We start from the raw sequence: 9,605 nt of genomic DNA, 5'->3' as shown, positions 1-9,605 counted from the left end.
ATCAACTTTGTTTACGTGAATTCTTTCCAAAATGAAAATTTTGACATTTTGTGTGTATTGGTCTGTTTAAGTGCGAAAAAAACACAAAAGAAAGCTCTATTCAGTACTCGTGCTCTGCCAAACAGACTGAACTGAGCTCTTTCATCATGCTTTTTCAGATTCATCCATATGTCTATGCTTCTCTTTCTCCCAGACATTTACATTTTGCAAAAAAAAAAAAAAAAAAAACTTTTAAGAAGAAAGAAAATCATCCACTGACTTGCAAAGCTGCTACAGAAACGACTTTTGACTTCGAGGACCTTTGTAGAAATGTAGTGGAGTAAAAAGTACAATATTTGTCTTTGAAATGTAGTGTAGTTAAAGTAAAAGTTTTCCTAAAAAATAATACTTCAGTAAAGTACAGATACTCAAAAAGTGTACTTAAGTACAGTACTCAAGTAAATGTACTTTGTTACTGTCCACCTCTGCTCTCTGTACAAATGAAGTGTACGAGAGTCTGGTAGGACCAGGCTACATTTATGCATTTGGCAGACGCTTTTATCCAGAGCGACTTACATTGCATTCAAGGTACACATTTTACATTTTGTCAGTTCTTGCTTTCCCTGGGAATCAAACCCTGAGACAGCTAACAACACTGACTTTCATTTTGGAAATTCTTTGTCTATACAAGAGTTGAAATATTGTATATATCTCTTTAAGTCTTCTGTCTTTATTTTCACCTGTCATTTTAAAGTGAATTGTTTTGTGTTGTTTACTTCTTACTTCATCTGTTTTGTGTGACATCAATAACAATATCACAGATTTTGACATTAAGCGTTGATACATGTGAAGCTGATTCCAGAGCGATTAAGAAACAGCTTATTTTCAAGCATATTGCACATAATTAGATTTAAATGACTTTTAATAACACCACCAATGTTAAAAGCCTCATAGGGGGGGGGGGGGTCTAATGCTATTTCCTGCAATCTGCCTTATTTTTCAAGAGTTGATTCTCATGATAAACATGAACAACCTCTCAAAACACGAGTTGGAGTATTTCTGTGCCGAATACACTCTTTCAGGATTCAGACAAGTTTCAAAAAAGTTGTTTTCGAGTGTAGCTCTGTATGACGTCAGAAAGGGTGGAATTCACCCTTCGCCGCGAGTTTGATTGACAATCGATCTGACCAATCACATCTCAGAATCTGCCATTTTGTCCGACAAAAGAAGTCAGGAGAGTTCGTAGATTAACGTCGCTGGACTTGAACTTGGAAAAACGGTGTGTGCTGACGTCTTTTACGCGGTTGAAACAACGTTTCTTTAAGTGTTCATTCATGTTTATTTCATGCTTATCAGTGAACTAGATTCAGAGATGATCGGTTCACGAGCAGCTTGAGGCGCTACAGCGATCACGACACATTAAAGAGACACAAAACGCTATTTATTGTTTACATTTCTATTAAATTATTACAACCCCAAATCAGAAGAAGTTGGGACAGTATGGAAAACGCAAATAAATAAAAAAAGAAGTGATTTCTAAATTTACTTTGACTTGTATTTCATTGCAGACAATATGAACACAAAATATTTCATGTTTTGTCTGGTCAACTTCATGTCATTTGTAAATATGCATCCTTTCCTGTCATTCAGACCTGCAACACATTTCAAAAAAAGTTGGGACAGTAAAGCATTTACCACTTTGTAATGTTGCCATTCCTTTTCACAACACTTAAAAGATGTTTAGGAACTGAAGACACCAAGTGATGAAGTGTTTCAGGTGTAATTTTGTCCCATTCTTCCTGCAAACAAGTCTTAAGGTGGGCAACAGTACGGGGTCTTCCACACATTCTCTATTGGAGACAGGTCGGGACTGAGGCAGGCCAGTCAAGTACCCGAACCCTCTTCCTCCGCAGCCAGGACTTTGTAATGTGTGCAGAATGTGGTTTTGCATTGTCTTGTTGAAATATGCATGGACGTCCCTGGAAAAGATGTCTTCTTGAAGGCAGCATATTATGCTCCAAAATCTCTATGTACTTTTCAGCATTAATGGTGCCTTCACAGAAGTGCAAGTTACCTTTGCCAAGGGCACTGACACAACCCCATACCATGACAGACCCTGGCTTTTGGACTTGTTGCTGGTAACAGTCTGGATGATCCTTTTCTTATTTGGTCCGCAGCACACGGCGTCCATTCCTCCCGTTCCGCGTTCATTTAATCAGTTTTGCCGCATTCTTTTCATCAGGTGGAAAACACTAATTGCTAATGGGGGTGTTTTCAGAGCACCCCTGTTTCACAGGTAACAGTCTGTCTTCAGGACACCCCCCTTGTTTTCTCTTCTTTTGGATTAGCCCAACCCACTGGAGAAGAGAGACAGATTGAAGTAACTTTAGGCTACTGTGCTGTGTATTATTTATTTAACTGTGAGAGCGTTTGCCTAGTCAGTCCTCTTCTACCATGTCAACAAAGACATCTGCAGTGTGGCAGCATTTTCTAAAAATAGAAAATGGGAAAAAAGTTGAATGCAAATTTTGCAAGCAACAGTTTGCATATCACAGCTCGACGACAAACATGTCATATCAGCTAAAGACGGTGAGCTAACTCGTCTGCGTTAGGTTGCCCCGTCTGTTTTGAGTAGGCTATATGAACATATCAGAATTGCAATATTTCAATGTTTTTTATTTGGAGACTAATGAGCGATGCGCTGTGCCCACTATTTGTAGGCCTATTAGTTTTGAGCCTATGCTTTATTTTTCAGTTATGCACTTCATTTAGTTTCTGCTCTTGATCTGGCTTGTTTAATAAATATTCCTTTTTTTATATAAAAGTGGACATGCCTCTTGTGTTTAAGAGTAAAAGCTTTAAGTTAATAGTCTATTCGTGTCTCAGCCGCGAAGCTGAGCTGCACAGAGCGGCTGAAATAATAGTGTCTGTCAGTTATTATAATACATATGACAAAAACAGTTGTCTAAATTATGTTGCATATTCCTCTGAAGTTCTTGTGATATCACTAGTTGACAACATACTATATTTTGGGAAATCATAGGCTATGATATCGTGTGTCAGACTCATTTCAGTGCAAAATAATCAGGTCAAAAACTATTTAATATACTTCAAATAGCCTACTCGTTTTTTATGTTTATTTATAATTCATTTAGGCAGACAACAAGGCTACCAAGTACTGCACACAGTGCGCAGCTAATTCATTTAAAGTTTTTTCCCTAACGTAATTTTTTGTCGGAAATTTTAGGAATTTAGTCGACCAAGATTTTCTTTGGTTGGTTACAGCCCTAGTCCTGTGTGTCGGCGTGTTGTTAGACTCCTCTTTGCTCCGCGATGTGTTTTCTCTACGTGAGAACATGTGTGCGTTATGAGACCTTGTTCAGCTTCCCAAATAATCCAGCGTTAAGGGAACAGTGGATGCAGTTTGTGTTTCCAGAGTTCTGCAAGTGTGTGTGTGTGTGTGTGTTCCCGGTCATGAGTGGAAACCGCAGGCGTGAGCGAAACTGCAGCAAATGTGTGTGTTTTGTTGGCAATCGGCGAGTAAGTGCATATAATGTGAACAACTCCAATGTATAGTGAATCGAGAGTTATCAAGGGATAATGCCATGATGTGTGTGTGTGTGTGTGTGTGTGTGTGTGTGTGTGTGTGTGTGTGTGTGTGTGTGTGTGTGTCTTTAGCTCCGCCCACTGCACGCCTCCACGAGCTCGGCTGTGTTCAGAAAGAATCGGTTCAGTGTTTCTGTCTTTTATAAAAATGATAAACTAAAGACTCTTGGGAGATATGAAGGATCAACACTACTCTACAGATACTCAAGACTAACACCAGACTGGCAGAAACTGTGTGTGTTATGACCCTTTAATGAAGAGCTTTCATATTTGGCTGAACTATCACTTTAACTCATTTTTAGGCAGTGATTTATGAACCCGAGCCGTGTCTGTATCTGCTGAGGTTTTGGGTTTCACACTGTAAGATGAAGTGAGTGACATTAGTTAGTTAACAGGCGCTGAGTTTCTCCCAACCTTTGACTGCTTTAAAGAAGCCATCACTTCCTGAAGCGCTGTAAGTGCGTCAGCACATGTTGTTCATTTAGCCAAAGTTTTCCTGCCTAAACGTGTGAATCAGTGACATGCTAAAAGGCCATTGATTTTTACACCCATGATGTCTTCCTGATGGCGCTTGAAAGGGCCTGAGAGTGACACGTTCTCACAAACGTCCGGGATAATTCGATCCAGGTCGGGCTTAGCCGAAGAAATCACATTCAAATCAAAAGCTGTAATGACTCTACAGCTGTGGGCACCTGAAAAGAGCCTTTATCCTCAATTAGGGGCTTGTCAGGAGGGAAAACGCACCTTTAAATTGCACACAGTTCTCTCACAGTCGTACTTGAGCCGTTCGTCCTGAGCTCCCACAGACAGCCCAGCAATTTGGTGTAATCCATATTGACGGCTCCTCGATGACCTCATCGCGCCGGGATTTTCTCAGAGACGGCCAATCTAAACAACCGATTTAACTTTATGTGTGGGACCGAAGCCACTGCGTCCAACCGCTCCGACATGATGAATGTAGCGCAGATATGAAGCCCAGGAGAAGAATGCACTGCAAAAAAAAAAGATTTTTGTCTTGTTTTACTTGTTTTTTAAGGATCCATAGCTAACAGGAACCAACATTTATTCATCTTAGTTAATGTTCATTACTACTTTTACATCACTCTGGGTTAAAAACAACCCAATTAACCCAGCGATTGAGTTAAATGTTTGCCTACTGGTTTTAAACTATTGTTTAAAAATGACTGTATTGCTTGCTTAAAAAGGAACCCAGAGTATGTTGGAAATTAACATGTATTAATATGTTTAATAAATTAACATTTTTCATAAGTTTAGTGAATAATAATTAGCAATAAACATTTATTAAATTGCTTATTAATAAATGTTTACCTTTTGATTATTATTGTTGTCTCTAGTAATAATGTGTCTGATTTTTAATTTCCAATTTATTTTGGGTTCATTTTAGGCCAGCCATATAGTCATTTTTAAACAATAGTTGGGTTAAATAAAACTGCCTAGCACGGTGTGAAAACGGTTTAGTGAAAACCGCAGGGTTAAACCAACCCAACCGCTGGGTTAAACCAACCCAATCCAACCCAATCGCTGGGTTAAACCAACCCAACCGCTGGGTTAAACCAACCCAATCCAACCCAATCGCTGGGTTAAACCAACCCAATCGCTGGGTTAAACCAACCCAATCGCTGGGTTAAACCAACACAATCGCTGGTTTAAACCAACCCAATCGCTGGGTTAAACCAACACAATCGCTGGTTTAAACCAACCCAATCGCTGGGTTAAACCAACCCAATCGCTGGGTTAAACCAACACAATCGCTGGGTTAAATCAACCCAATCGCTGGGTTAAACCAACACAATCGCTGGTTTAAACCAACCCAATCGCTGGGTTAAACCAACCCAATCGCTGAGTTAAACCAACCCAAACGCTGAGTTAAACCAACACAATCGCTGGTTTAAACCAACCCAATCGCTGGGTTAAACCAACCCAATCGCTGAGTTAAACCAACACAATCGCTGGTTTAAACCAACCCAATCGCTGGGTTAAACCAACCCAATCGCTGAGTTAAACCAACACAATCGCTGGGTTAAACCAACACAATCGCTGGTTTAAACCAACCCAATCGCTGGGTTAAACCAACCCAATCGCTGGATTAAAACAACCCAACCGCTGGGTTAAACCAACACAACCGCTGGGTTAAACCAACACAACCGCTGGGTTAAACCAACACAATCGCTTGGTGAAACCAACCCAATCGCTGCATGGGTTAAACCAACACAATCCCTTTATGGGTTAAACCAACACAATCACTGCATGGATTAAACAAACACAATCGCTGGGTTAAACCAACCCAATCGCTGCATGGGTTAAACAAACACAATCGCTGGGTTAAACCAACCCAATCGCTGCATGGGTTAAACAAACACAACCGCTGGGTTAAACCAACACAATCACTGCATGGATTAAACAAACACAATCGCTGGGTTAAACCAACCCAATCGCTGCATGGGTTAAACAAACACAACCGCTGGGTTAAACCAACACAATTGCAAACTGTTCCCTCAAAGTTGGGAGCATGAAATTGTCCAAAATGTCTTAGTGAAGCATTAAGAGTTCCTTTCACTGGAACTAAGGGAACCAACCCCTGAAAAACAACCCAACCCCCTAATCCCCCCTCCACCAAACTTTACACTTGGCACAATGCAGTCAGGCAAGTCCCGTTCTCCTGGCAACCGCCAAACCCAGAATTCAGGATTCAGACAGAGAAGCGTGATTGGTCACTCAGAGAACACGTCTCCACTGCTCTAGAGTCCAGTGGCGGCACGCTTTACCCCACTGCATCCCACGCTTTGCATTGCACTTGATGATGTAAGGCTTGGATGAGCAGCTCGGCCATGGAAACCCATTCCATGAAGCTCTACACACTGATCTTGAGCTCATCTGAAGGCCACACGAGGTCTCTATTGACTCTGACTGTGACCCTCAGCATGCGCTGACCCCACTCTCTGCGGCTGAGTTGCTGTTGTTCCCAATCGCTTCCACTTTGTCTAACAGTTGAGTGTGGAATATTTCGTATAATATTTGGACTTATTGCACAGGCTTGAGTTCTCTGAGAGCGGCCCATTCTCTCACTAATGTGTGTAGAAGCGAACACACACACACACGCTCCTGAGAGCGGCCCATTCTCTCTCTAATGTGTGTAGAAGCGAACACACACACACACGCTCCTGAGAGCGGCCCATTCTCTCACTAATGTGTGTAGAAGCGAACACACACACACACACGCTCCTGAGAGCGGCCCATTCTCTCACTAATGTGTGTAGAAGCGTCTGCAGGCCTAGAGCTTGATTCACACACCTGTGGCCATGAAGGGATTGAACACCTGAACTCGCCCCGATACTTTTGCCAATGTAGTGTATTTAAAACAAGTGAAAAATACCGAGCAAGTGTGTGTTTCAAAGTGTTTTGTCGGGTTTGCCGTGTGGAATATTAACCGACAGCAAACTTCATCACAAGCGCAGACTTTTCTCTGTTGTTTTGCGCTGCTCAAGGCAATTTTGAAGCACTTACGGTATAAACCCACAGCACACACGACGATCGTTTACAGTTTTCCCAGCGCGCTGACAAACGGCCCCGGAGCCTGCAGACACACGGCGGTTTGATTGGAGAAACACCAGCTGGGTCAGTCTTTATTTCTCCGCTTAATTAACGCTCTGTGCTTCTGAGAGCTTTGAAGCGACCGGCGTCTGATCTTAAAACAGCTTTGACTCTTTCTCACGTGGCCCTCGAGATGCACATTAGAAACAGTCGTTATGCATCAAGAAAATCAAATCTGGAGGAGCACAACGAAAGCCACCAGTACAAAGTGTGATAAATGCAAATGTATGCACTGACATTTGAAAACCAAACGTCACTTTTTCTGTTTTCCCGCCTCGGGTCAGTTTCTCCTGCTAATGAAGCGCTTCCTAAGGTTTAACCTTTCTGCGGCGTTTGTGAATCTGCCACTTTTGTGACCTTCACGTTAACTTTTGCTCGTTAATCGTCACTTTTTTTGGATGCGGCTGTCATCGGCCCTGGAGCTCCGAAAACAAATCATTCATAAAAGCGGACCGGAAGCGTAAGGACACGTGTTCCCGGCATTATTAAAATGCATATGTTTAATTTATGATCCAAGACTTTCAAAGGGGATCAGCTGTCTGGGAATAAAGTCCGACATTCCTTTGCCATATGTATTCCCTCCTGTGTTTTCCTTCATCCTGGCCGCTGTCTACATCACAAGAGCGCGACGTGTCGGGAGAAATCCCACCTGATCCCAACTAAAGCTGAGAAATCATAAAGCATTACTCTGAAAAGCACAATACTGGCTGAACTTCCCCAAGAAAAATACTCTTCTGTTCCTGATTTGATTTATTTGAGTGCTTTTAGTTTTTGGGAAGAATGTTGTGCTGGACTCACTTTTATTTCTTCACATTATTATACACTTTGATTTGCAGCACAGCTTTTGAAATTTGTGATATTTAAATTTATGAGTAAATTGAACTATTCACTTCCTACACTCTCAAATAACATGTTTGAGACTTAATATAAAATACATAATATTCATACACTTTTAAACTGATTGATCACAGCTTTTTATCTTTTGTCAAATCAATTTAAATTATGTGGTTCAGATAACATAATATTTTGTGTTGCTATTTATTAAACCAATCTCCTTTATTGTATTAACTTACATTTTTAATTTCAATTAAATTTATCAAAAGTTAAAAATGGTAAATGGTAAATGGACTGCATTTATATAGCGCTTTTAACAGACCTACGGCCATCCAAAGCGCTTTACATTTTTGCCTCACATTCACCCATTCACACACTCATTCATACACCGACGGCGGTGTCAGCCATGCAAGGCGCCATCCAGCTCGTCGGGAGCAGCTGGGGTTAGGTGTCTTGCTCATGGACACCTCGACACTTGGTCAGGTGGAACCGGGGATCGAACCACCAACCTTCCGGTTTGTAGACAACCTACATGAACCACTGAGCCACTGCCGCCCCTCAAAAAAAAAACATATTTTTTAAGGCAACAGGTAACTTACTTTTTTAAGTTAAACCAAAAATATTTTTTTTTACAGTTTATAATAGTAGTATATTATATAATTGAAATATATATAATTAAATTGTATATATATTGTTGTTTCAACTTTGAAAAGTAAGTGTTTGCGCTGCCTTAAGTTTTTAAGTTTAGTCAACTTGAAATGTGAAGTTGTTCTAAGAACTTGGATATTTAAGTTCACTAAACTTAATTTAAGCACAAACAGCCTTAAAATAATAATAAGAAAAAATTATAAGTAATATATATATATTTTTAAGTTGAAACAACCTTTTTTTTTACAGTGGATTATAATATATATATATATATATATATATATATATATATATATATATATATATATATATATATATATATATATATATATATATATATATATATATATATACTGTATATATAAATATAAATTTTTTATTTAATATATTAAATTAAATATATATTTTTATATATATATTTTTGAATTTTATTTTATATATACTGTATATATAAATATTATTTCATATATATGTATTAGAATTTTATTATATATACTGTATATATAAATGTTATTTTATATATATTTTAGAATTTTATTTTATATATATATACTGTATAAATATTATTTTTAAATATATTTTAGAATTTTATTTTATATATATACTGTATATAAATGTTATTTTTATGTATATTTGAGAATTGTATTTTATATATACTGTATATATAAATATTATTTTTAAATATATTTGAGAATTGTATTTTATATATACTGTATATATAAATATTATTTTTAAATATATTTGAGAATTTTATTTTATATATTAAAAATGTAAACCAACGGTTGGGTTTTATCCATTTGGGTTGAAAGAATGGGTTTAGAGTATATAGAAAAAATTAATAAAATCACAATTTTAAGACTCTTTTTCTACTTTTTTTGTTCACAGAAGAAAAAATATTTTGTAAAAAGAATGATATAAAATCTAAT

This window comes from Gobio gobio (assembly GCF_949357685.1).
Source record: "Gobio gobio genome assembly, chromosome: 10".
Lineage (NCBI taxonomy): Eukaryota > Metazoa > Chordata > Actinopteri > Cypriniformes > Gobionidae > Gobio > Gobio gobio.
Note: the sequence above shows the minus strand (reverse complement) of the source record.